Source organism: Pseudophryne corroboree, chromosome 9 (assembly GCF_028390025.1).
Source record: "Pseudophryne corroboree isolate aPseCor3 chromosome 9, aPseCor3.hap2, whole genome shotgun sequence".
Classification (NCBI taxonomy): Eukaryota; Metazoa; Chordata; class Amphibia; order Anura; family Myobatrachidae; genus Pseudophryne; species Pseudophryne corroboree.
The window spans coordinates 303,279,580-303,297,501 of record NC_086452.1 but is presented as its reverse complement, the minus strand read 5'-3'; the positions used below and the strand labels follow the sequence as shown (position 1 = coordinate 303,297,501).

The 17,922-nt window shown below is 41.1% G+C and overlaps 11 non-coding genes and 64 pseudogenes across 11 annotated transcripts; all 75 read right to left on the bottom strand.

The window, feature by feature from the left end:
* Window positions 1–308: 308 nt before the first annotated feature.
* Window positions 309–434, bottom strand: LOC134961948 (5S ribosomal RNA; annotated as a pseudogene).
* A 107-nt stretch (window positions 435–541) lies between these two features.
* On the bottom strand, window positions 542–660 carry LOC134960046 (5S ribosomal RNA; annotated as a pseudogene).
* Window positions 661–767: 107 nt separating this feature from the next.
* Window positions 768–886, bottom strand: LOC134960925 (5S ribosomal RNA; annotated as a pseudogene).
* Window positions 887–993: 107 nt separating this feature from the next.
* LOC134960472 (5S ribosomal RNA) lies at window positions 994–1,112 on the bottom strand (annotated as a pseudogene).
* A 107-nt stretch (window positions 1,113–1,219) lies between these two features.
* On the bottom strand, window positions 1,220–1,338 carry LOC134960613 (5S ribosomal RNA; annotated as a pseudogene).
* A 107-nt stretch (window positions 1,339–1,445) lies between these two features.
* On the bottom strand, window positions 1,446–1,564 carry LOC134961582 (5S ribosomal RNA; annotated as a pseudogene).
* Window positions 1,565–1,671: 107 nt separating this feature from the next.
* LOC134959768 (5S ribosomal RNA) lies at window positions 1,672–1,790 on the bottom strand (annotated as a pseudogene).
* Window positions 1,791–1,897: 107 nt separating this feature from the next.
* On the bottom strand, window positions 1,898–2,016 carry LOC134962188 (5S ribosomal RNA). The gene has a single exon (XR_010188005.1). It is a non-coding gene; the product is annotated as a 5S ribosomal RNA (ribosomal RNA).
* A 107-nt stretch (window positions 2,017–2,123) lies between these two features.
* Window positions 2,124–2,242, bottom strand: LOC134960180 (5S ribosomal RNA). Its single transcript, XR_010187713.1, has one exon. It is a non-coding gene; the product is annotated as a 5S ribosomal RNA (ribosomal RNA).
* Window positions 2,243–2,349: 107 nt separating this feature from the next.
* LOC134963135 (5S ribosomal RNA) lies at window positions 2,350–2,468 on the bottom strand. The gene has a single exon (XR_010188095.1). It is a non-coding gene; the product is annotated as a 5S ribosomal RNA (ribosomal RNA).
* Window positions 2,469–2,575: 107 nt separating this feature from the next.
* LOC134963840 (5S ribosomal RNA) lies at window positions 2,576–2,694 on the bottom strand (annotated as a pseudogene).
* Window positions 2,695–3,015: 321 nt separating this feature from the next.
* Window positions 3,016–3,141, bottom strand: LOC134961946 (5S ribosomal RNA; annotated as a pseudogene).
* Window positions 3,142–3,248: 107 nt separating this feature from the next.
* On the bottom strand, window positions 3,249–3,367 carry LOC134960044 (5S ribosomal RNA; annotated as a pseudogene).
* A 107-nt stretch (window positions 3,368–3,474) lies between these two features.
* On the bottom strand, window positions 3,475–3,593 carry LOC134960924 (5S ribosomal RNA; annotated as a pseudogene).
* A 107-nt stretch (window positions 3,594–3,700) lies between these two features.
* On the bottom strand, window positions 3,701–3,819 carry LOC134960471 (5S ribosomal RNA; annotated as a pseudogene).
* Window positions 3,820–3,926: 107 nt separating this feature from the next.
* LOC134960979 (5S ribosomal RNA) lies at window positions 3,927–4,045 on the bottom strand (annotated as a pseudogene).
* A 107-nt stretch (window positions 4,046–4,152) lies between these two features.
* Window positions 4,153–4,271, bottom strand: LOC134960918 (5S ribosomal RNA; annotated as a pseudogene).
* Window positions 4,272–4,378: 107 nt separating this feature from the next.
* On the bottom strand, window positions 4,379–4,497 carry LOC134959770 (5S ribosomal RNA; annotated as a pseudogene).
* A 107-nt stretch (window positions 4,498–4,604) lies between these two features.
* LOC134960621 (5S ribosomal RNA) lies at window positions 4,605–4,723 on the bottom strand. The gene has a single exon (XR_010187790.1). It is a non-coding gene; the product is annotated as a 5S ribosomal RNA (ribosomal RNA).
* Window positions 4,724–4,830: 107 nt separating this feature from the next.
* Window positions 4,831–4,949, bottom strand: LOC134960536 (5S ribosomal RNA). The gene has a single exon (XR_010187774.1). It is a non-coding gene; the product is annotated as a 5S ribosomal RNA (ribosomal RNA).
* A 107-nt stretch (window positions 4,950–5,056) lies between these two features.
* Window positions 5,057–5,175, bottom strand: LOC134960261 (5S ribosomal RNA; annotated as a pseudogene).
* Window positions 5,176–5,282: 107 nt separating this feature from the next.
* On the bottom strand, window positions 5,283–5,401 carry LOC134963850 (5S ribosomal RNA; annotated as a pseudogene).
* Window positions 5,402–5,722: 321 nt separating this feature from the next.
* Window positions 5,723–5,841, bottom strand: LOC134960524 (5S ribosomal RNA). Its single transcript, XR_010187772.1, has one exon. It is a non-coding gene; the product is annotated as a 5S ribosomal RNA (ribosomal RNA).
* A 107-nt stretch (window positions 5,842–5,948) lies between these two features.
* LOC134960260 (5S ribosomal RNA) lies at window positions 5,949–6,067 on the bottom strand (annotated as a pseudogene).
* Window positions 6,068–6,174: 107 nt separating this feature from the next.
* LOC134963848 (5S ribosomal RNA) lies at window positions 6,175–6,293 on the bottom strand (annotated as a pseudogene).
* Window positions 6,294–6,614: 321 nt separating this feature from the next.
* LOC134961947 (5S ribosomal RNA) lies at window positions 6,615–6,740 on the bottom strand (annotated as a pseudogene).
* A 107-nt stretch (window positions 6,741–6,847) lies between these two features.
* Window positions 6,848–6,966, bottom strand: LOC134959690 (5S ribosomal RNA; annotated as a pseudogene).
* Window positions 6,967–7,073: 107 nt separating this feature from the next.
* On the bottom strand, window positions 7,074–7,199 carry LOC134962930 (5S ribosomal RNA; annotated as a pseudogene).
* A 107-nt stretch (window positions 7,200–7,306) lies between these two features.
* Window positions 7,307–7,432, bottom strand: LOC134961794 (5S ribosomal RNA; annotated as a pseudogene).
* Window positions 7,433–7,539: 107 nt separating this feature from the next.
* LOC134960344 (5S ribosomal RNA) lies at window positions 7,540–7,658 on the bottom strand (annotated as a pseudogene).
* A 107-nt stretch (window positions 7,659–7,765) lies between these two features.
* Window positions 7,766–7,884, bottom strand: LOC134960917 (5S ribosomal RNA; annotated as a pseudogene).
* A 107-nt stretch (window positions 7,885–7,991) lies between these two features.
* Window positions 7,992–8,110, bottom strand: LOC134963345 (5S ribosomal RNA; annotated as a pseudogene).
* Window positions 8,111–8,217: 107 nt separating this feature from the next.
* LOC134960216 (5S ribosomal RNA) lies at window positions 8,218–8,336 on the bottom strand. Its single transcript, XR_010187719.1, has one exon. It is a non-coding gene; the product is annotated as a 5S ribosomal RNA (ribosomal RNA).
* Window positions 8,337–8,443: 107 nt separating this feature from the next.
* Window positions 8,444–8,562, bottom strand: LOC134964054 (5S ribosomal RNA; annotated as a pseudogene).
* A 107-nt stretch (window positions 8,563–8,669) lies between these two features.
* Window positions 8,670–8,788, bottom strand: LOC134960478 (5S ribosomal RNA; annotated as a pseudogene).
* Window positions 8,789–8,895: 107 nt separating this feature from the next.
* On the bottom strand, window positions 8,896–9,014 carry LOC134960601 (5S ribosomal RNA; annotated as a pseudogene).
* A 107-nt stretch (window positions 9,015–9,121) lies between these two features.
* LOC134964026 (5S ribosomal RNA) lies at window positions 9,122–9,240 on the bottom strand (annotated as a pseudogene).
* A 107-nt stretch (window positions 9,241–9,347) lies between these two features.
* Window positions 9,348–9,473, bottom strand: LOC134963266 (5S ribosomal RNA; annotated as a pseudogene).
* Window positions 9,474–9,580: 107 nt separating this feature from the next.
* LOC134961359 (5S ribosomal RNA) lies at window positions 9,581–9,699 on the bottom strand (annotated as a pseudogene).
* A 107-nt stretch (window positions 9,700–9,806) lies between these two features.
* LOC134961883 (5S ribosomal RNA) lies at window positions 9,807–9,925 on the bottom strand (annotated as a pseudogene).
* Window positions 9,926–10,032: 107 nt separating this feature from the next.
* On the bottom strand, window positions 10,033–10,151 carry LOC134961415 (5S ribosomal RNA; annotated as a pseudogene).
* A 107-nt stretch (window positions 10,152–10,258) lies between these two features.
* LOC134963811 (5S ribosomal RNA) lies at window positions 10,259–10,377 on the bottom strand. Its single transcript, XR_010188157.1, has one exon. It is a non-coding gene; the product is annotated as a 5S ribosomal RNA (ribosomal RNA).
* A 107-nt stretch (window positions 10,378–10,484) lies between these two features.
* Window positions 10,485–10,603, bottom strand: LOC134964633 (5S ribosomal RNA; annotated as a pseudogene).
* A 107-nt stretch (window positions 10,604–10,710) lies between these two features.
* Window positions 10,711–10,829, bottom strand: LOC134960717 (5S ribosomal RNA; annotated as a pseudogene).
* A 107-nt stretch (window positions 10,830–10,936) lies between these two features.
* Window positions 10,937–11,055, bottom strand: LOC134964276 (5S ribosomal RNA; annotated as a pseudogene).
* A 107-nt stretch (window positions 11,056–11,162) lies between these two features.
* LOC134959891 (5S ribosomal RNA) lies at window positions 11,163–11,281 on the bottom strand (annotated as a pseudogene).
* Window positions 11,282–11,388: 107 nt separating this feature from the next.
* Window positions 11,389–11,507, bottom strand: LOC134962291 (5S ribosomal RNA; annotated as a pseudogene).
* Window positions 11,508–11,614: 107 nt separating this feature from the next.
* On the bottom strand, window positions 11,615–11,733 carry LOC134962272 (5S ribosomal RNA; annotated as a pseudogene).
* Window positions 11,734–11,840: 107 nt separating this feature from the next.
* On the bottom strand, window positions 11,841–11,959 carry LOC134963115 (5S ribosomal RNA; annotated as a pseudogene).
* Window positions 11,960–12,066: 107 nt separating this feature from the next.
* On the bottom strand, window positions 12,067–12,185 carry LOC134960204 (5S ribosomal RNA). The gene has a single exon (XR_010187717.1). It is a non-coding gene; the product is annotated as a 5S ribosomal RNA (ribosomal RNA).
* Window positions 12,186–12,292: 107 nt separating this feature from the next.
* On the bottom strand, window positions 12,293–12,411 carry LOC134964053 (5S ribosomal RNA; annotated as a pseudogene).
* Window positions 12,412–12,518: 107 nt separating this feature from the next.
* Window positions 12,519–12,637, bottom strand: LOC134960476 (5S ribosomal RNA; annotated as a pseudogene).
* Window positions 12,638–12,744: 107 nt separating this feature from the next.
* LOC134960600 (5S ribosomal RNA) lies at window positions 12,745–12,863 on the bottom strand (annotated as a pseudogene).
* Window positions 12,864–12,970: 107 nt separating this feature from the next.
* On the bottom strand, window positions 12,971–13,089 carry LOC134964025 (5S ribosomal RNA; annotated as a pseudogene).
* A 107-nt stretch (window positions 13,090–13,196) lies between these two features.
* Window positions 13,197–13,322, bottom strand: LOC134963265 (5S ribosomal RNA; annotated as a pseudogene).
* Window positions 13,323–13,429: 107 nt separating this feature from the next.
* LOC134961358 (5S ribosomal RNA) lies at window positions 13,430–13,548 on the bottom strand (annotated as a pseudogene).
* Window positions 13,549–13,655: 107 nt separating this feature from the next.
* On the bottom strand, window positions 13,656–13,774 carry LOC134961882 (5S ribosomal RNA; annotated as a pseudogene).
* Window positions 13,775–13,881: 107 nt separating this feature from the next.
* LOC134961414 (5S ribosomal RNA) lies at window positions 13,882–14,000 on the bottom strand (annotated as a pseudogene).
* A 107-nt stretch (window positions 14,001–14,107) lies between these two features.
* LOC134963799 (5S ribosomal RNA) lies at window positions 14,108–14,226 on the bottom strand. The gene has a single exon (XR_010188156.1). It is a non-coding gene; the product is annotated as a 5S ribosomal RNA (ribosomal RNA).
* Window positions 14,227–14,333: 107 nt separating this feature from the next.
* On the bottom strand, window positions 14,334–14,452 carry LOC134964632 (5S ribosomal RNA; annotated as a pseudogene).
* A 107-nt stretch (window positions 14,453–14,559) lies between these two features.
* On the bottom strand, window positions 14,560–14,678 carry LOC134960716 (5S ribosomal RNA; annotated as a pseudogene).
* Window positions 14,679–14,785: 107 nt separating this feature from the next.
* Window positions 14,786–14,904, bottom strand: LOC134964275 (5S ribosomal RNA; annotated as a pseudogene).
* Window positions 14,905–15,011: 107 nt separating this feature from the next.
* On the bottom strand, window positions 15,012–15,130 carry LOC134959889 (5S ribosomal RNA; annotated as a pseudogene).
* Window positions 15,131–15,237: 107 nt separating this feature from the next.
* LOC134962290 (5S ribosomal RNA) lies at window positions 15,238–15,356 on the bottom strand (annotated as a pseudogene).
* Window positions 15,357–15,463: 107 nt separating this feature from the next.
* LOC134962271 (5S ribosomal RNA) lies at window positions 15,464–15,582 on the bottom strand (annotated as a pseudogene).
* A 107-nt stretch (window positions 15,583–15,689) lies between these two features.
* LOC134963114 (5S ribosomal RNA) lies at window positions 15,690–15,808 on the bottom strand (annotated as a pseudogene).
* Window positions 15,809–15,915: 107 nt separating this feature from the next.
* LOC134960312 (5S ribosomal RNA) lies at window positions 15,916–16,034 on the bottom strand (annotated as a pseudogene).
* Window positions 16,035–16,141: 107 nt separating this feature from the next.
* LOC134962896 (5S ribosomal RNA) lies at window positions 16,142–16,260 on the bottom strand (annotated as a pseudogene).
* Window positions 16,261–16,367: 107 nt separating this feature from the next.
* Window positions 16,368–16,486, bottom strand: LOC134960578 (5S ribosomal RNA; annotated as a pseudogene).
* A 107-nt stretch (window positions 16,487–16,593) lies between these two features.
* LOC134960980 (5S ribosomal RNA) lies at window positions 16,594–16,712 on the bottom strand (annotated as a pseudogene).
* A 107-nt stretch (window positions 16,713–16,819) lies between these two features.
* LOC134960625 (5S ribosomal RNA) lies at window positions 16,820–16,938 on the bottom strand (annotated as a pseudogene).
* Window positions 16,939–17,045: 107 nt separating this feature from the next.
* Window positions 17,046–17,164, bottom strand: LOC134959160 (5S ribosomal RNA). Its single transcript, XR_010187236.1, has one exon. It is a non-coding gene; the product is annotated as a 5S ribosomal RNA (ribosomal RNA).
* A 107-nt stretch (window positions 17,165–17,271) lies between these two features.
* Window positions 17,272–17,390, bottom strand: LOC134963543 (5S ribosomal RNA; annotated as a pseudogene).
* Window positions 17,391–17,497: 107 nt separating this feature from the next.
* Window positions 17,498–17,616, bottom strand: LOC134963240 (5S ribosomal RNA; annotated as a pseudogene).
* Window positions 17,617–17,723: 107 nt separating this feature from the next.
* Window positions 17,724–17,842, bottom strand: LOC134961357 (5S ribosomal RNA; annotated as a pseudogene).
* Window positions 17,843–17,922: the final 80 nt, after the last annotated feature.

Sequence of the window (17,922 nt, the reverse complement as noted above, 5' to 3'; positions counted from 1 at the left end):
TCTGTTAGATCTTTCCTACTACTAACTACTGGTACATAAATGAATAAGTTTGAAAATGGAATGCATCAACAGAACGGTGTTGGCAGTATAAAAATACCAACAGCACCATGTATTCCCATCCAAGTACTAACCAGGCACAATACTGCTTAGCTTCCAAGATCAGATAAGATTGCGTGTATCCAGTGTGGTGTGGCTGTAGATGAGCTTTGTTGTTTCTGTTAGAACTTTTCTACTTCTAACTACTAGTAAATAAATGAAAGAGTTTGAAAATGGAATGCATCAACAGAACGGTGTTGGCAGTATAAAAATACCTACAGCACCTTGTATTCCCAGGTGATCTCCCACCCAAGTACTAACCAGGCCCAACACTACTTAGCTTCCAAGATCAGATGAGATATGAGATTGGGCGTATACAGTGTGGTGTGGCTGTAGATGAGCTCTGTGGTTTCTGTTAGAACTTTTCTACTTCTAACTACTGGTACATAAATGAATAAGTTTGAAAATGGAATGCATCAACAGAACGGTGTTGACAGTATAAAAATACCTACAGCACCTTGCATTCCCAGGTGGTCTCCCATCCAAGTACTAACCAGGCCCGACACTTCTTAGCATCCAAGATCAGATGAGATTGGGTGTATCCAGTGTGGTGTGGCTGTAAATGAGCTATGTGGTTTCTGTTAGAACTTTTCTACTTCTAACTACTGGTACATAAATGAATAAGTTTGAAAATGGAATGCATCAACAGAACGGTGTTGGCAGTATAAAAATACCTACAGCACCTCGTAGTCCCAGGTGGTCTCCCATCCAAGTACTTAATAGGCCCAACACTGCTTAGCTTCCAAGATCAGATGAGATTGGGCGTATACAGTGTGGTGTGGCAGTAGATTTGCTTTGCGGTTTCTGTTAGAACTTTTCTACTTCTAACTACTGGTAAATAAATGAAAAAGTTTGAATATGGAATGCATCAACAGAACGGTGTTGGCAGTATAAAAATACCTACAGCACCCTGTATTCCCAGGTGGTCTCCCATCCAAGTACTAACCAGGCCCAACACTGCTTAGGTTCCAAGATCAGATGAGATTGGGCATATCCAGTGTTGTGTGGCTGTAGATGAACTTTGTGGATTCTGTTAGATCTTTCCTACTTCTAACTACTGGTACATAAATGAATAAATTTGAATATGGAATGCTTCAACAGACTGGTGTTGGCAGTATAAAAATACCTACAGCATCCTGTATTCCCAGGTGGTCTCCCATCCAAGTTCTAACCAGACCCAACACTGCTTAGCTTCCAAGATCAGATGAGTTTGGGCGTATCCAGTGTGGTGTGGCTGTAGATGAGCTTTGTGGTTTCTGTTATATCTTTCCTACTTCTAACTACTGGTACATAAATGAATAAATTTGAAAATGGAATGCATCAACAGAACGGTGTTGGCAGTATAAAAATAAGTACAGCACCTCGTATTCCCAGGTGGTCTCCCATCCAAGTACTAAATAGGCCCAACACTGCTTAGCTTCCAAGATCAGATGAGATTGGGCATATACAGCGTGGTGTGGCAGTAGATTTGCTTTGCAGTTTCTGTTAGAACTTCTCTACTTCTAACTACTGGTAAATAAATGAAAGAGTTTGAAAATGGAATGCATCAACAGAATGGTGTTGGCAGTATATAAGTACCTACAGCACCTTGTATTCCCAGGTGGTCTCCCATCCAAGTACTAACCAGGCCCAATACTGCTTAATTTCAAAGATCAGATGAGATTGGGTATATCCAGCGTGGTGTGGCTGTAGATGAGCTTTGTGGTTGCTGTTAGAACTTTTCTACTTCTAACTACTGGTACATAAATAAATAAGTTTGAAAATGGTATGCATCAACAGAACGGTGTTGGCAATATAAACATACCTACAGCACCTTGTATTCCCAGGTGGTCTCCCATTCAAGTACTAACCAGGCCCAACACTGCTTAGCTTCCAAGATCAGAAGAGATTAGGTGTATCCAGTGTGGTGTGGCTGTAGATGAGCTTTGTGGTTTCTGTTAGAACTTTTCTACTTCTAACTACTGGTACATAAATGAATAAGTTTGAAAATGGAATGCATCAACAGAACGGTGTTGGCAGTATAAAAATACCTACAGCACCTTGTACTCCCAGGTGGTCTCCCATCCAAGTACTAACAAGGCCCAACACTGCTTAGCGTCCAAGATCAGATGAGATTGGGCGTATCCAGCGTGGTGTGGCTGTAGATGAGTTTTGTTGTTGCTGTTAGAATTTTTCTACTTCTAACTACTGGTAAATTAATGAAAGAGTTTGAAAATGGAATGCATCAACAGAACGGTGTTGGCAGTATAGAAATACCTACAGCACCTTGTACTCCCAGGTGGTCTCCCATTCAAGTACTAACCAGGCCCTACACTGCTTAGCTTCCAAGACCAGATGAGATTGGGTGTATCCAGTGTGGTGTGGCTGTAGTTGAGCTTTGTGGTTTCTGTTAGAACTTTTCTACTTCTAACTACTGGTACATAAATGAATAAGTTTGAAAATGGTATGCATCAACAGAACGGTGTTGGCAGTATAAAAACACCTACAGCACTTTGTATTCCCAGGTGGTCTCCCATCCAAGTACTAAAAACGCCCAATACTGCTTAGTTTCCAATATCAGATGAGATTGGGCGTATCCAGTGTTGTGTGGCTGTAGATGAGCTTTGTGGTTTCTGTTAGATCTTTCCTACTTCTAACTACTGGTACATAAATGAATAAGTTTGAAAATGGAATGCATCAACAGAACGGTGTTGGCAGTATAAAAATACCAACAGCACCATGTATTCCCATCCAAGTACTAACCAGGTACAATACTGCTTAGCTTCCAAGATCAGATAAGATTGCGTGTATCCAGTGTGGTGTGGCTGTAGATGAGCTTTGTTGTTTCTGTGAGAACTTTTCTACTTCTAACTACTAGTAAATAAATGAAAGAGTTTGAAAATGGAATGCATCAACAGAACGGTGTTGGCAGTATAAAAATACCTACAGCACCTTGTATTCCCAGGTGATCTCCCACCCAAGTACTAACCAGGCCCAACACTACTTAGCTTCCAAGATCAGATGAGATATGAGATTGGGCGTATACAGTGTGGTGTGGCTGTAGATGAGCTCTGTGGTTTCTGTTAGAACTTTTCTACTTCTAACTACTGGTACATAAATGAATAAGTTTGAAAATGGAATGCATCAACAGAACGGTGTTGACAGTATAAAAATACCTACAGCACCTTGCATTCCCAGGTGGTCTCCCATCCAAGTACTAACCAGGCCCGACACTTCTTAGCATCCAAGATCAGATGAGATTGGGTGTATCCAGTGTGGTGTGGCTGTAAATGAGCTATGTGGTTTCTGTTAGAACTTTTCTACTTCTAACTACTGGTACATAAATGAATAAGTTTGAAAATGGAATGCATCAGCAGAACGGTGTTGGCAGTATAAAAATACCTACAGCACCTCGTAGTCCCAGGTGGTCTCCCATCCAAGTACTTAATAGGCCCAACACTGCTTAGCTTCCAAGATCAGATGAGATTGGGCGTATACAGTGTGGTGTGGCAGTAGATTTGCTTTGCGGTTTCTGTTAGAACTTTTCTACTTCTAACTACTGGTAAATAAATGAAAAAGTTTGAATATGGAATGCATCAACAGAACGGTGTTGGCAGTATAAAAATACCTACAGCACCCTGTATTCCCAGGTGGTCTCCCATCCAAGTACTAACCAGGCCCAACACTGCTTAGGTTCCAAGATCAGATGAGATTGGGCATATCCAGTGTTGTGTGGCTGTAGATGAACTTTGTGGTTTCTGTTAGATCTTTCCTACTTCTAACTACTGGTACATAAATGAATAAATTTGAATATGGAATGCTTCAACAGACTGGTGTTGGCAGTATAAAAATACCTACAGCACCCTGTATTCCCAGGTGGTCTCCCATCCAAGTTCTAACCAGACCCAACACTGCTTAGCTTCCAAGATCAGATGAGTTTGGGCGTATCCAGTGTGGTGTGGCTGTAGATGAGCTTTGTGGTTTCTGTTATATCTTTCCTACTTCTAACTACTGGTACATAAATGAATAAATTTGAAAATGGAATGCATCAACAGAACGGTGTTGGCAGTATAAAAATAAGTACAGCACCTCGTATTCCCAGGTGGTCTCCCATCCAAGTACTAAATAGGCCCAACACTGCTTAGCTTCCAAGATCAGATGAGATTGGGCGTATACAGCGTGGTGTGGCAGTAGATTTGCTTTGCAGTTTCTGTTAGAACTTCTCTACTTCTAACTACTGGTAAATAAATGAAAGAGTTTGAAAATGGAATGCATCAACAGAATGGTGTTGGCAGTATATAAGTACCTACAGCACCTTGTATTCCCAGGTGGTCTCCCATCCAAGTACTAACCAGGCCCAATACTGCTTAATTTCAAAGATCAGATGAGATTGGGTATATCCAGCGTGGTGTGGCTGTAGATGAGCTTTGTGGTTGCTGTTAGAACTTTTCTACTTCTAACTACTGGTACATAAATAAATAAGTTTGAAAATGGTATGCATCAACAGAACGGTGTTGGCAATATAAACATACCTACAGCACCTTGTATTCCCAGGTGGTCTCCCATTCAAGTACTAATCAGGCCCAACACTGCTTAGCTTCCAAGATCAGAAGAGATTGGGTGTATCCAGTGTGGTGTGGCTGTAGATGAGCTTTGTGGTTTCTGTTAGAACTTTTCTACTTCTAACTACTGGTACATAAATGAATAAGTTTGAAAATGGAATGCATCAACAGAACGGTGTTGGCAGTATAAAAATACCTACAGCACCTTGTACTCCCAGGTGGTCTCCCATCCAAGTACTAACAAGGCCCAACACTGCTTAGCATCCAAGATCAGATGAGATTGGGCGTATCCAGCGTGGTGTGGCTGTAGATGAGTTTTGTTGTTGCTGTTAGAATTTTTCTACTTCTAACTACTGGTAAATTAATGAAAGAGTTTGAAAATGGAATTCATCAACAGAACAGTGTTGGCAGTATAGAAATACCTACAGCACCTTGTACTCCCAGGTGGTCTCCCATTCAAGTACAAACCAGGCCCTACACTGCTTAGCTTCCAAGACCAGATGAGATTAGGTGTATCCAGTGTGGTGTGGCTGTAGTTGAGCTTTGTGGTTTCTGTTAGAACTTTTCTACTTCTAACTACTGGTACATAAATGAATAAGTTTGAAAATGGTATGCATCAACAGAACGGTGTTGGCAGTATAAAAACACCTACAGCACTTTGTATTCCCAGGTGGTCTCCCATCCAAGTACTAAAAAGGCCCAATACTGCTTAGTTTCCAATATCAGATGAGATTGGGCGTATCCAGTGTTGTGTGGCTGTAGATGAGCTTTGTGGTTTCTGTTAGATCTTTCCTACTTCTAACTACTGGTACATAAATGAATAAGTTTGAAAATGGAATGCATCAACAGAACGGTGTTGGCAGTATAAAAATACCAACAGCACCATGTATTCCCATCCAAGTACTAACCAGGTACAATACTGCTTAGCTTCCAAGATCAGATAAGATTGCGTGTATCCAGTGTGGTGTGGCTGTAGATGAGCTTTGTTGTTTCTGTGAGAACTTTTCTACTTCTAACTACTAGTAAATAAATGAAAGAGTTTGAAAATGGAATGCATCAACAGAACGGTGTTGGCAGTATAAAAATACCTACAGCACCTTGTACTCCCAGGTGGTCTCCCATCCAAGTACTAACAAGGCCCAACACTGCTTAGCATCCAAGATCAGATGAGATTGGGCGTATCCAGCGTGGTGTGGCTGTAGATGAGTTTTGTTGTTGCTGTTAGAATTTTTCTACTTCTAACTACTGGTAAATTAATGAAAGAGTTTGAAAATGGAATTCATCAACAGAACAGTGTTGGCAGTATAGAAATACCTACAGCACCTTGTACTCCCAGGTGGTCTCCCATTCAAGTACAAACCAGGCCCTACACTGCTTAGCTTCCAAGACCAGATGAGATTAGGTGTATCCAGTGTGGTGTGGCTGTAGTTGAGCTTTGTGGTTTCTGTTAGAACTTTTCTACTTCTAACTACTGGTACATAAATGAATAAGTTTGAAAATGGTATGCATCAACAGAACGGTGTTGGCAGTATAAAAACACCTACAGCACTTTGTATTCCCAGGTGGTCTCCCATCCAAGTACTAAAAAGGCCCAATACTGCTTAGTTTCCAATATCAGATGAGATTGGGCGTATCCAGTGTTGTGTGGCTGTAGATGAGCTTTGTGGTTTCTGTTAGATCTTTCCTACTTCTAACTACTGGTACATAAATGAATAAGTTTGAAAATGGAATGCATCAACAGAACGGTGTTGGCAGTATAAAAATACCAACAGCACCATGTATTCCCATCCAAGTACTAACCAGGTACAATACTGCTTAGCTTCCAAGATCAGATAAGATTGCGTGTATCCAGTGTGGTGTGGCTGTAGATGAGCTTTGTTGTTTCTGTGAGAACTTTTCTACTTCTAACTACTAGTAAATAAATGAAAGAATTTGAAAATGGAATGCATCAACAGAACGGTGTTGGCAGTATAAAAATACCTACAGCACCTTGTATTCCCAGGTGATCTCCCACCCAAGTACTAACCAGGCCCAACACTACTTAGCTTCCAAGATCAGATGAGATATGAGATTGGGCGTATACAGTGTGGTGTGGCTGTAGATGAGCTCTGTGGTTTCTGTTAGAACTTTTCTACTTCTAACTACTGGTACATAAATGAATAAGTTTGAAAATGGAATGCATCAACAGAACGGTGTTGACAGTATAAAAATAGCTACAGCACCTTGCATTCCCAGGTGGTCTCCCATCCAAGTACTAACCAGGCCCGACACTGCTTAGCGTCCAAGATCAGATGAGATTGGGCGTATCCAGTGTGGTGTGGCTGTAAATGAGCTATGTGGTTTCTGTTAGAACTTTTCTACTTCTAACTACTGGTACATAAATGAATAAGTTTGAAAATGGAATGCATCAACAGAACGGTGTTGGCAGTATAAAAATACCTACAGCACCTTGTATTCCCAGGTGATCTCCCACCCAAGTACTAACCAGGCCCAACACTACTTAGCTTCCAAGATCAGATGAGATATGAGATTGGGCGTATACAGTGTGGTGTGGCAGTAGATTTGCTTTGCGGTTTCTGTTAGAACTTTTCTACTTCTAACTACTGGTAAATAAATGAAAAAGTTTGAATATGGAATGCATCAACAGAACGGTGTTGGCAGTATAAAAATACCTACAGCACCCTGTATTCCCTGGTGGTCTCCCATCCAAATACTAACCAGGCCCAACACTGCTTAGCTTCCAAGATCAGATGAGATATGAGATTGGGCGTATACAGTGTGGTGTGGCTGTAGATGAGCTCTGTGGTTTCTGTTAGAACTTTTCTACTTCTAACTACTGGTATATAAATGAATAAGTTTGAAAATGGTATGCATCAACAGAAAGGTGTTGGCAGTATAAAAATACCTACAGCACCTTGTATTCCCAGGTGGTCTCCCATCCAAGTACTAACCAGACCCAACACCGCTTAGCTTCCAAGATCAGATGAGTTTGGGCATATCCAGCGTGGTGTGGCTGTAGATGAGCTTTGTGGTTTCTGTTAGAACTTTTCTACTTCTAACTACTGGTACATAAATGAATAAATTTGAAAATGGAATGCATCAACAGAACGGTGTTGGCAGTATAAATATAAGTACAGCACCTCGTATTCCCAGGTGGTCTCCCATCCAAGTACTAAATAGGCCCAACACTGCTTAGCTTCCAAGATCAGATGAGATTGGGCGTATACAGCGTGGTGTGGCAGTAGATTTGCTTTACAGTTTCTGTTAGAACTTCTCTACTTCTAACTACTGGTAAATAAATGAAAGAGTTTGAAAATGGAATGCATCAACAGAACGGTGTTGGCAGTATAAAAGTACCTACAGCACCTTGTATTTCCAGGTGGTCTCACATCCAAGTACTAACCAGGCCAAATACTGCTTAATTTCAAAGATCAGATGAGATTGGGTATATCCAGCGTTGTGTGGCTGTAGATGAGCTTAGTGGTTGTTGTTAGAACTTTTCTACTTCTAATTACTGGTACATAAATGAATAAGTTTGAAAATGGTATGCATCAACAGAACGGTGTTGGCAATATAAAAATACCTACAGCACCTTGTATTCCCAGGTGGTCTCCCATTCAAGTACTAACCAGGCCCAACACTGCTTAGCTTCCAAGATCAGAAGAGATTGGGTGTATCCAGTGTGGTGTGGCTGTAGATGAGCTTTGTGGTTTCTGTTAGAACTTTTCTTCTTCTAACTACTGGTACATAAATGTATAAGTTTGAAAATGGAATGCATCAACAGAACGGTGTTGGCAGTATAAAAATACCTACAGCATCTTGTACTCCCAGGTGGTCTCCCATCCAACTACTAACCATGCCCAACACTGCTTAGCTTAAAAGATCAAATGAGATTGGGTATATCCAGCGTGGTGTGGCTGTAGATGAGCTTTGTGGTTGCTGTTAGAACTTTTCTACTTCGAACTACTGGTACATAAATGAATACGTTTGAAAATGGTATGCATCAACAGAACGGTGTTGGCAGTATAAAAATAAGTACAGCACCTCGTATTCCCAGGTGGTCTCCCATCCAAGTACTAAATAGGCCCAACACTGCTTAGCTTCCAAGATCAGATGAGATTGGGTGTATACAGCGTGGTGTGGCAGTAGATTTGCTTTGCAGTTTCTGTTAGAACTTCTCTACTTCTAACTACTGGTAAATAAATGAAAGAGTTTGAAAATGGAATGCATCAACAGAACGGTGTTGGCAGTATAAAAGTACCTACAGCACCTTGTATTCCCAGGTGGTCTCCCATCCAAGTACTAACCAGGCCCAATACTGCTTAATTTCAAAGATCAGATGAGATTGGATATATCCAGCGTGGTGTGGCTGTAGATGAGCTTTGTGGTTTCTGTTAGAACTTTTCTACTTCTAACTACTGGTACATAAATGTATAAATTTGAAAATGGAATGCATCAACAGAACGGTGTTGGCAGTATAAAAATACCTACAGCACCTTGTATTCCCAGGTGGTCTCCCATCCAACTACTAACCATGCCCAACACTGCTTAGCTTAAAAGATCCGATGAGATTGGGTATATCCAGCGTGGTGCGGCTGTAGATGAGCTTTGTGGTTGCTGTTAGAACTTTCCTACTTCTAACTACTGGTACATAAATGAATAAGTTTGAAAATGGAATGCATCAACAGAACGGTGGTGGCAGTATAAAAATACCAACAGCACCCTGTATTCCCAGGTGGTCTCCCACCCAAGTACTAACCAGGCCCAACACTACTTAGCTTCCAAGACCAGATGAGATAAGAGATTGGGCGTATACAGTGTGGTGTGGCTGTAGATGAGCTTTGTGGTTTCTGTTAGAACTTTCCTACTTTTAACTGCTGGTACATAAATGAATAAGTTTGAAAATGGAATGCATCAACAGAACGGTGTTGGCAGTATAAAAATACCTACAGCACCTTGTATTCACAGGTGGTCTCCCTACCAAGTACTATCCAGGCCCAACACTGCTTAGCTTACAAGATCAGATGAGATTGGGCGTATCCAGTGTAGTGTGGCTGTAGATGAGCTTTGTGATTTCTGATAGAACTTTTCTGCTTCTAACTACTGGTACATAAATGAATAAGTTTGAAAATGGTATGCATCAACAGAACGGTGTTGGCAGTATAAAAATACCTACAGCACCTTGTATTCCCAGGTGGTCTCCCATGCAAGTACTAACCAGTCCCAACACTGCTTAACATCCAAGATCATATGAGATTGGGCATATCCAGTGTGGTGTGGCTGTAGACGAGCTTTGTGGTTTCTGTTAGATCTTTCCTACTTCTAACAACTGGTACATAAATTAATAAGTTTGAAAATGGAATGCATCAACAGAACGGTGTTGGCAGTATAAAAATACCTACAGCACCTTGTATTCCCATGTGGTCTCCCATCCCAGTACTAACCAGACCCAACACTGCTTAGCTTCCAAGATCAAATGAGTTTGGGCGTATCCAGCGTTGTGTGGCTGTAGATGAGCTTTGTGGTTTCTGTTAGAACTTTTCTACTTCTAACTACTAGTAAATAAATAAAAGAGTTTGAAAATGGAATGCATCAACAGAACGGTGTTGGCAGTATAAAAATACCTACAGCACCTTGTACTCCCAGGTGGTCTCCCATCCAAGTACTAACCAGGCCCAACACTGCTTAATTTCAAAGATCAGATGAGATTGGGTATATCCAGCGTGGTGTGGCTGTAGATGAGCTTTGTGGTTGCTGTTAGAACTTTTCTACTTCTAACTACTGGTACATAAATGAATAAGTTTGAAAATGGTATGCATCAACAGAACAGTGTTGGCAATATAAAAATGCCTACAGCACCTTGTACTCCCAGGTGGTCTCCCATTCAAGTCCTAACCAGGCCCAACACTCTTTAGCTTCCAAGCTCACATGAGATTGGGTGTATCCAGTTTGGTGTAGCTGTAGATGAGCTTTGTGGTTTCTGTTAGAACTTTTCTACTTCTAACTACTGGTACATAAATGTATAAGTTTGAAAATGGAATGCATCAACAGAGCGGTGTTGGCAGTATAAAAATACCTACAGCACCTTGTACTCCCAGGTGGTCTCCCATCCAAGTACTAACCATGCCCAACACTGCTTAGCTTCAAAGATCAGATGAGATTGGGTATATCCAGCGTGGTGTGGCTGTAGATGAGCTTTATGGTTGCTGTTAGAACTTTTCTACTTCTAACTACTGGTACATAAATGAATATGTTTGAAAATGGTATGCATCAACAGAACGGTGTTGGCAGTATAAAAACACCTACAGCACTTTGTATTCCCAGGTGGTCTCCCATCCATGTACTAACCAGGCCCAATACTGCTTAGTTTCCAAGATCAGATGAGATTGGGCGTATCCAGTGTTGTGTGGCTGTAGTTGAGCTTTGTGGTTTCTGTTAGATCTTTCCTACTTCTAACTGCTGGTACATAAATGAAAGAGTTTGAAAATTGAATGCATCAACAGAACGGTGTTGGCAGTATAAAAATACCTACAGCACCTTCTATTCCCAGGTAGTCTCCCATCCAAGTACTAACCAGGCCCAACACTGCTTAGCGTCCAAGATCAGATGAGATTGGGCGTATCCAGTGTGGTGTGGCTGTAGATGAGCTATGTGGTTTCTTTTAGAACTTTTCTACTTCTAACTACTGGTACATAAATGAATAAGTTTGAAAATGGAATGCATCAACAGAACGGTGTTGGCAGTATAAAAATACCTACAGCACCTTGTATTCCCAGGTGGTATCCCATCCAAATACTAAATAGGCCCAACACTGCTTAGCTTCCAAGATCAGATTAGATTGGGCGTTTACAGTGTGGTGTGGCAGCAGATTTGCTTTGCGGTTTCAGTTAGAACTTTTCTACTTCTAACTACTGGTAAATAAATGAAAAAGTTTGATAATAGAATACATCAACAGAACGATGTTGGCAGTATAAAAATACCTACAGCACCTTGCATTCCCAGGTGGTCTCCCATACAAGTACAAACCATGCCCAACACTGCTTAGCTACCAAGATCAGAGGAGATTGGGCATTTCCAGTGTGGTGTGGCTGTAGATGAGCTTTGTGGTTTTTGTTAGAACTTTTCTACTTCTAACTACTGGTACATAAATGAATAAGTTTGAAAATGGAATGCATCAACAAAATGGTGTTGGCAGTATGAAAACACCTACAGCACCTTGTATTCCCAGATGGTCTCCCATCCAAGTACTAACCAGGCCCAATACTGCTTAGTTTCCAAGATCAGATGAGATTGGGCGTATCCCGTGTTGTGTGGCTGTAGATGAGCTTTGTGGTTTCTGTTAGATCTTTCCTACTTCTAACTACTGGTACATAAATGAATGAGTTTGAAAATGGAATGCATCAACAGAACGGTGTTGGCAGTATAAAAATACCTACAGCACCTTGTATTCCCAGGTGGTCTCCCATTCAAGTACTAACCAGGCCCAACACTGCTTAGCTTCCAAGATCAGAAGAGATTGGGTGTATCCAGTGTGGTGTGGCTGTAGATGAGCTTTGTGGTTTCTGTTAGAACTTTTCTTCTTCTAACTACTGGTACATAAATGTATAAGTTTGAAAATGGAATGCATCAACAGAACGGTGTTGGCAGTATAAAAATACCTACAGCATCTTGTACTCCCAGGTGGTCTCCCATCCAACTACTAACCATGCCCAACACTGCTTAGCTTAAAAGATCAAATGAGATTGGGTATATCCAGCGTGGTGTGGCTGTAGATGAGCTTTGTGGTTGCTGTTAGAACTTTTCTACTTCGAACTACTGGTACATAAATGAATACGTTTGAAAATGGTATGCATCAACAGAACGGTGTTGGCAGTATAAAAATAAGTACAGCACCTCGTATTCCCAGGTGGTCTCCCATCCAAGTACTAAATAGGCCCAACACTGCTTAGCTTCCAAGATCAGATGAGATTGGGTGTATACAGCGTGGTGTGGCAGTAGATTTGCTTTGCAGTTTCTGTTAGAACTTCTCTACTTCTAACTACTGGTAAATAAATGAAAGAGTTTGAAAATGGAATGCATCAACAGAACGGTGTTGGCAGTATAAAAGTACCTACAGCACCTTGTATTCCCAGGTGGTCTCCCATCCAAGTACTAACCAGGCCCAATACTGCTTAATTTCAAAGATCAGATGAGATTGGATATATCCAGCGTGGTGTGGCTGTAGATGAGCTTTGTGGTTTCTGTTAGAACTTTTCTACTTCTAACTACTGGTACATAAATGTATAAATTTGAAAATGGAATGCATCAACAGAACGGTGTTGGCAGTATAAAAATACCTACAGCACCTTGTATTCCCAGGTGGTCTCCCATCCAACTACTAACCATGCCCAACACTGCTTAGCTTAAAAGATCCGATGAGATTGGGTATATCCAGCGTGGTGCGGCTGTAGATGAGCTTTGTGGTTGCTGTTAGAACTTTCCTACTTCTAACTACTGGTACATAAATGAATAAGTTTGAAAATGGAATGCATCAACAGAACGGTGGTGGCAGTATAAAAATACCAACAGCACCCTGTATTCCCAGGTGGTCTCCCACCCAAGTACTAACCAGGCCCAACACTACTTAGCTTCCAAGACCAGATGAGATAAGAGATTGGGCGTATACAGTGTGGTGTGGCTGTAGATGAGCTTTGTGGTTTCTGTTAGAACTTTCCTACTTTTAACTGCTGGTACATAAATGAATAAGTTTGAAAATGGAATGCATCAACAGAACGGTGTTGGCAGTATAAAAATACCTACAGCACCTTGTATTCACAGGTGGTCTCCCTACCAAGTACTATCCAGGCCCAACACTGCTTAGCTTACAAGATCAGATGAGATTGGGCGTATCCAGTGTAGTGTGGCTGTAGATGAGCTTTGTGATTTCTGATAGAACTTTTCTGCTTCTAACTACTGGTACATAAATGAATAAGTTTGAAAATGGTATGCATCAACAGAACGGTGTTGGCAGTATAAAAATACCTACAGCACCTTGTATTCCCAGGTGGTCTCCCATGCAAGTACTAACCAGTCCCAACACTGCTTAACATCCAAGATCATATGAGATTGGGCATATCCAGTGTGGTGTGGCTGTAGACGAGCTTTGTGGTTTCTGTTAGATCTTTCCTACTTCTAACAACTGGTACATAAATTAATAAGTTTGAAAATGGAATGCATCAACAGAACGGTGTTGGCAGTATAAAAATACCTACAGCACCTTGTATTCCCATGTGGTCTCCCATCCCAGTACTAACCAGACCCAACACTGCTTAGCTTCCAAGATCAAATGAGTTTGGGCGTATCCAGCGTTGTGTGGCTGTAGATGAGCTTTGTGGTTTCTGTTAGAACTTTTCTACTTCTAACTACTAGTAAATAAATAAAAGAGTTTGAAAATGGAATGCATCAACAGAACGGTGTTGGCAGTATAAAAATACCTACAGCACCTTGTACTCCCAGGTGGTCTCCCATCCAAGTACTAACCAGGCCCAACACTGCTTAATTTCAAAGATCAGATGAGATTGGGTATATCCAGCGTGGTGTGGCTGTAGATGAGCTTTGTGGTTGCTGTTAGAACTTTTCTACTTCTAACTACTGGTACATAAATGAATAAGTTTGAAAATGGTATGCATCAACAGAACAGTGTTGGCAATATAAAAATGCCTACAGCACCTTGTACTCCCAGGTGGTCTCCCATTCAAGTCCTAACCAGGCCCAACACTCTTTAGCTTCCAAGCTCACATGAGATTGGGTGTATCCAGTTTGGTGTAGCTGTAGATGAGCTTTGTGGTTTCTGTTAGAACTTTTCTACTTCTAACTACTGGTACATAAATGTATAAGTTTGAAAATGGAATGCATCAACAGAGCGGTGTTGGCAGTATAAAAATACCTACAGCACCTTGTACTCCCAGGTGGTCTCCCATCCAAGTACTAACCATGCCCAACACTGCTTAGCTTCAAAGATCAGATGAGATTGGGTATATCCAGCGTGGTGTGGCTGTAGATGAGCTTTATGGTTGCTGTTAGAACTTTTCTACTTCTAACTACTGGTACATAAATGAATATGTTTGAAAATGGTATGCATCAACAGAACGGTGTTGGCAGTATAAAAACACCTACAGCACTTTGTATTCCCAGGTGGTCTCCCATCCATGTACTAACCAGGCCCAATACTGCTTAGTTTCCAAGATCAGATGAGATTGGGCGTATCCAGTGTTGTGTGGCTGTAGTTGAGCTTTGTGGTTTCTGTTAGATCTTTCCTACTTCTAACTGCTGGTACATAAATGAAAGAGTTTGAAAATTGAATGCATCAACAGAACGGTGTTGGCAGTATAAAAATACCTACAGCACCTTCTATTCCCAGGTAGTCTCCCATCCAAGTACTAACCAGGCCCAACACTGCTTAGCGTCCAAGATCAGATGAGATTGGGCGTATCCAGTGTGGTGTGGCTGTAGATGAGCTATGTGGTTTCTTTTAGAACTTTTCTACTTCTAACTACTGGTACATAAATGAATAAGTTTGAAAATGGAATGCATCAACAGAACGGTGTTGGCAGTATAAAAATACCTACAGCACCTTGTATTCCCAGGTGGTATCCCATCCAAATACTAAATAGGCCCAACACTGCTTAGCTTCCAAGATCAGATTAGATTGGGCGTTTACAGTGTGGTGTGGCAGCAGATTTGCTTTGCGGTTTCAGTTAGAACTTTTCTACTTCTAACTACTGGTAAATAAATGAAAAAGTTTGATAATAGAATACATCAACAGAACGATGTTGGCAGTATAAAAATACCTACAGCACCTTGCATTCCCAGGTGGTCTCCCATACAAGTACAAACCATGCCCAACACTGCTTAGCTACCAAGATCAGAGGAGATTGGGCATTTCCAGTGTGGTGTGGCTGTAGATGAGCTTTGTGGTTTTTGTTAGAACTTTTCTACTTCTAACTACTGGTACATAAATGAATAAGTTTGAAAATGGAATGCATCAACAAAATGGTGTTGGCAGTATGAAAACACCTACAGCACCTTGTATTCCCAGATGGTCTCCCATCCAAGTACTAACCAGGCCCAATACTGCTTAGTTTCCAAGATCAGATGAGATTGGGCGTATCCCGTGTTGTGTGGCTGTAGATGAGCTTTGTGGTTTCTGTTAGATCTTTCCTACTTCTAACTACTGGTACATAAATGAATGAGTTTGAAAATGGAATGCATCAACAGAACGGTGTTGGCAGTATAAAAATACCTACAGCACCTTGTATTCACAGGTGGTATCCCATCCAAGTACTAACCAGGCCCAACACTGCTTAGCTTCCAAGATCAGATGAGATTGGGCGTATCCAGTGTAGTGAGACTGTAGATGAGCTTTGTGGTTTCTGTTAGAACTTTTCTGCTTCTAACTACTGGTACATAAATGAATAAGTTTGAAAATGGAATGCATCAACAGAACGGTGTTGGCAGTATAAAAATACCTACAGCACCTTGTATTTACAGGTGGTCTCCCACCCAAGTACTAAACAGGCCCAACACTACTTAGTTTCCAAGATCAGATGATATTGGGTGTATCCAGTGTGGTGTGGCTGTAGATGAGCTTTGTGGTTTCTGTTAGAACTTTTCTACTTCTAACTACTGGTACATAAATGAATAAGTTTGAAAATGGAATGCATCAACAGAATGGTGTTGGCAGTATGAATATACCTACATCACCTTGTACTCACAGGTGGTCTCCCATACAAGTACTAACCAGGCCCAACACTGCTTAGCTTCCAAGATCAGATGAGATTGGGTGTATCCAGTGTGGTGAGGCTGTAGATGAGCTTTGTGGTTGCTGTTAGAACTTTTCTACTTCTAACTACTGGTACATAAATGAATAAGTTTGAAAATGGTATGCATCAACAGAACGGTGTTGGCAGTATAAAAATACCTACAGCACCTTGTATTCCCAGGTGGTCTCCCATCCAAGTACTAACTAGTCCCAACACTGCTTAACATCCAAGATCATATGAGATTGGGCATATCCAGTGTGGTGTGGCTGTAGACGAGCTTTGTGGTTTCTGTTAGATCTTTCCTACTTCTAACTACTGGTACATAAATGAATAAGTTTGAAAATGGAATGCATCAAAAGAACGGTGTTGGCAGTATAAAAATAACTACAGCACCTTGTATTCCCATGTGGTCTCCCATCCCAATACTAACCAGACCCAACACTGCTTAGCTTCCAAGATCAGATGAGTTTGGGCGTATCCAGCGTGGTGTGGCTGTAGATGAGCTTTGTGGTTTCTGTTAGAACTTTTCTACTTCTAACTACTGGTACATAAATGAATAAATTTGAAAATGGAATGCATCAACAGAACGGTGTTGGCAGTATAAAAATACCTACAGCACCTCGTATTCCCAGGTGGTCTCCCATCCAAGTACTAAATAGGCCCAACACCGCTTAGCTTCCAAGATCAGATGAGATTGGGCGTATACAGTGTGGTGTGGCAGTAGATTTGCTTTGCGGTTTCTGTTAGAACTTTTCTACTTCTAACTACTGGTAAATAAATGAAAAAGTTTGAAAATAGAATACATCAACAGAATGATGTTGGCAGTATAAAAATACCTACAACACCTTGCATTCCCAGGTGGTCTCCCATACAAGTACAAACCATGCCCAACACTGCTTAGCTTCCAAGATCAGAGGAGATTGGGCATATCCAGTGTGGGGTGGCTGTAGATGTGCTTTGTGGTTTTTGTTAGAACTTTTCTACTTCTAACTACTGGTACATAAATGAATAAGTTTGAAAATGGAATGCATCAACAAAATGGTGTTGGCAGTATGAAAACACCTACAGCACCTTGTATTCCCAGGTGGTCTCCCATCCAAGTACTAACCAGGCCCAATACTACTTAGTTTCCAAGATCAGATGAAATTGGGCGTATCCAGTGTTGTGTGGCTGTAGATGAGCTTTGTGGTTTCTGTTAGATCTTTCCTACTTTTAACTGCTGGTACATAAATGAATAAGTTTGAAAATGGAATGCATCAACAGAACGGTGTTGGCAGTATAAAAATACCTACAGCACCTTGTATTCACAGGTGGTCTCCCTACCAAGTACTATCCAGGCCCAACACTGCTTAGCTTACAAGATCAGATGAGATTGGGCGTATCCAGTGTAGTGTGGCTGTAGATGAGCTTTGTGATTTCTGATAGAACTTTTCTGCTTCTAACTACTGGTACATAAATGAATACGTTTGAAAATGGAATGCATC